The sequence below is a fragment of the Pan paniscus genome, chromosome 8, assembly GCF_029289425.2.
Source record: "Pan paniscus chromosome 8, NHGRI_mPanPan1-v2.0_pri, whole genome shotgun sequence".
In the NCBI taxonomy this organism is placed as follows: domain Eukaryota; kingdom Metazoa; phylum Chordata; class Mammalia; order Primates; family Hominidae; genus Pan; species Pan paniscus.
The window spans coordinates 138,638,286-138,642,120 of record NC_073257.2 but is presented as its reverse complement, the minus strand read 5'-3'; the positions used below and the strand labels follow the sequence as shown (position 1 = coordinate 138,642,120).

The window sequence follows — 3,835 nt, the reverse complement described above, 5'->3', positions numbered from 1 at the left end:
AGGAGATTTTATTTCAGCAAATGAATTTATCAGAGCGAATAATTATTGCATCGGTAGCATGGGCTGGGTGGCACTCATTCATCAGTGGGTGAGGTATGGCCTGCTCTCTAAAGGAATTTATAGTTTAGTGAAAAGATGGGGCATGTATGCCCATGGTTTTAATGAGCATGACAGAAAAGCAGGAATCTGGGAAGGCTTCCTGACAGGTGGATTAGAGCTGGGCCTCAGATGATTTTGACAAATAGAGATGGAAAGTGAGGAAGGGTACTCCGGGAAGAACCTGTGTGAGCAAAGGCCTAGAGGTAGGGCAGTCCAGGGCCTGCTTAGGTAGTGGCAGATACTCCCTTTATGAGGAAATATGCAGTCCATGTGAAGGGGAGTAGGAAATAAAGCTGCAAAAATGGCTGGGACAAGACTTATAAGGGGCTCAGATGCCAAGAGAAGGAGACTGAACTCTACAGAGAGCAATGTGAGAAGTGGCTGTGGGGGCTGACAGTAGCTTTTGAATTTGGGAATTGTATGTTATAATTTAGGAAGATGGACCAGGCAGTTGTGTTAGAAAAAATAGACACTTCTGAGGTTGTGATGAATTGCTTTAATTTCTGACACCTCATATGAAAGCTGCACTTGCAGTCTTGCAAGACAGGCTTGGGGGAGAAAAGAAAAAAGAAGAAAAAAGAGAGATACTTGGGGTGGGAGGCAAGGCAGTTGGAAGGTTAGTGTTCGGGAGAACTGCAATAATGGCTTGAGCATGATTCGCAGCAAAAAGAATGAAATAATTTCCAGGGCTGGCAAAGAATGCAAGGACTGCAGATAACTCCACGGTTGGGTGGCTGGAAGGATGTTGGCTCACCTGATAGAAGTATAGAGTTCGAGGTAGAAGGCGGTGTGAGGGGCATAAGCATCTCAGTGGGCTGATGGTGAGCAGGGGTGTCTGCTGGCACACACAGGTTAGGACACATGGGAGACACTCCACACAGCTGGCAGTGAGCCAGGAGAGTTCACGCGCTGGAGTCCTCTTCAGAGAGTGCTAGCTGGGGACTAGGAGGTCTCAGAAGGTCAAAGAAAGTCGACATGGAGAGAGTAGGAAAGAGCTGGGCCAAGGGACAGCTCTCTACTTAGGAGGCCATGGGGGAAGATAGAGAAGAAGTCCAGTTGAGAAAGCTGGGAGAACACCCAGAGAGGGGAGCACAGGGTGCTTCGTGGGAAGGGGAAGCACCAGGAAAGGGGTGGCTGGTCAGCAGGGTCAAGGATGGTGAGGGCGAAAGACCACCTGATGAGGAGGTGAGGAGGTCAGTGGGGGCTTTGAGGAAGCAGTTCTGGTGCAAGGCTATCCAGAGACTGAGGAGGCAGAATGTTTAGACTGTGGAACACGCACCTAAGGGATGGGGAAAGGAAGGGGAGACTCCTTCAGCTTGCAAAGGTGGCATTGCAGAGGTTTGACTTTCTGTGCAGGGGGTGTCTAAGTGTGTCTGTGGCTTGAAGACAGGAAAGTAGTGAAAGAGAAAATACGCAAAACAGGGAGAGCCACGACCGAGCAGAATGTAAAAGCAGGTGAGAAAAGATGCCAAGAGCCATGTCTTCCTAGATGGGGAGAGAAATGAAGACACCACACACCATTTCCATAGATGACCTCTCTGTTGTCCCAAACATCACCAGATGCCACAGATGTTACCTGTTGGAGATGCAGGTTAAATTAATGTATGCTATAATTAGACTTTATGTTATACAGCTTTGTCCAATAAACACCTTCTTGGTGATACTATCAACCACAGACATGGGGGAGGGCCAGGCTCATCTCGGCGGAGGGCCACCATTCCATTTCATCTGGAGATTGGTGCAAAGTTCCTTAATCAATTCTATCTTCTCTTTGCTGTGATGTCTCATGCCTCTATAACTACTGCTCTAGCATCTACATATTGATAGATTTTTTGAGTACTGGAAGCTGCTTTTCTTTCATGGCATTTTCACATACATTTGACCCTCACTATGACTCTGTGAAGAACTTAGGGCTGTTAATGCTGTATCCACTTCCCAGATCAGCAGCCTGAAACCTGGGGATGTTGAACAATTAATCAAAGTCATACAAGCACTGTTATGGGACCGGATATGGGGTCTTTTGAACTCCTGATGTAATTCTCTTTCTGCAACATGAGATACGGGGTGAGAGTTCCCCGCCAGGCACTTTGACAGCACCTTTTTGAGACAGTAGTCAGAGTCAAGGCTTTCTAAGTGGAATTAGAATTTGAGGTCAGCCCTGCAGCGCCCAGGCTGAATATGATCTCCTGCTGGTTACTCAAAGAGTGGGAATTTTCTATTTTCTGAGGTGCAATACCCGTGATGGAATTGGTGGGTTTTACGCCCGTATACCTCATTGCACTCATACATAGGGTCAGGCAGAGGGGCCATCTGATGCAAGAAGCACCAACAAATGAGAGAAGACAAAGCAGAGGGAGGCCCAGGAGAACGAGATGAGTTGCTGCAAAGGTGTACTTAGCATCACAATGGGGCAGTGCCACGAGCCAAGCAAATCCAATTTATTTTTCTGATAAATAACTGCTGCTCTTGTCATTGTGCAATAATATCAGGCTGTCTTCATGCATCCCTTTCTTTCATCAAGAATCCATTAGTCTTGCGTGCATCTTCAATTATCCCGTTACATAGTGAGGAAGCAAAGTTATTTCAGTTGATACAAAATCTCCTTTTTACTCTCCTATTTGAATGGAGGGATAAGACCCTAGAACACTAATAATCTTTTCTTACATCACATAAAATAGAAAAATGATTTATGGATTTCCAAACACAGCTAATGCATTGATGCCTGTGTGTAGAACCCATCCCTGTTCATTCATTCATTCAAAAAGCATCTGTGGAGTACCTACTGTGTGTGAGGAATGCGGATAAATCCTGAATACTTTGCGCATTTGACAAGGGGCCCATCTACCTTGTCTAAGAGAACGGACATGTTTTGGGCCATTTCAAATCCACCCCAATAGGAAGAGTGTTTACATATATATATATATATATATATATATATATATATATATATTTTTTTTTTTTTTTTTTTTTTTTTTTTGAGGCACAGTCTTGCTCTGTCACCCAGGCTGGAGTGCAGTGGCAGGATCTCGGCTCACTGCAACCTCCACCTCCCAGGTTCACGCTATTCTCCTGCCTCAGCCTCCCAAGTAGCTGGGACTACAGGCGCCCGCCACCACGCCCAGCTAATTTTTTGTATTTTTTTTAGTAGAGATGGGGTTTCACCATGTTAGCCAGGATGGTCTCGATCTCCTGACCTCGTGATCCACCCGCCTCGCCCTCCCAAAGTGCTGGGATTACAGGCGTGAGCCACTGCGCCTGGCCAAGTGTTATTATATTAATAATATGGTTGTGAAGGTCTCTCTATTGATGACAAGCCTGTCAAAGAGCTTACACTCTTTGAATCTATGAAAAATTCAAAACAGTTACACAGTTATAAGAAAGGTACAAGTGCAACACACAGAACATTGGTCTCTTAAACCATTTGGGAGTCAGTTGCTGAGCCGATGCCTCATCTTCCCTGAAGACTTTACTAAATTCCTTATAGAAAAGGCATCATTTGACCTAAACTCTGGAAAAATGAAGAGAATTTCAGATATGCAGGAATGAGCAAAAGGCCATCCCAGATAGAAGGATTAAGCTGAACAAAGGTAGAAAAGTGGAACATTATGGAGACACACAGAAGATAGTGTAGGGAGAAAACATAATTTTTTTCCTTTCCCTTTATAGGTTCTTAGCTGAGATGCTTTCCTGAAAGCAAAAGTCAGATAAACAAAAGAAAAAGTTTTGTTAATGCATG

General features: G+C 44.9%; 1 non-coding gene across 1 annotated transcript; it reads left to right on the top strand.

Annotated features, from left to right (window-relative positions):
* The first annotated feature begins 577 nt into the window (after window positions 1-577).
* On the top strand, window positions 578-650 carry LOC112441075 (small nucleolar RNA SNORD60). The gene has a single exon (XR_003029053.1). It is a non-coding gene; the product is annotated as a small nucleolar RNA SNORD60 (small nucleolar RNA).
* Window positions 651-3,835: the final 3,185 nt, after the last annotated feature.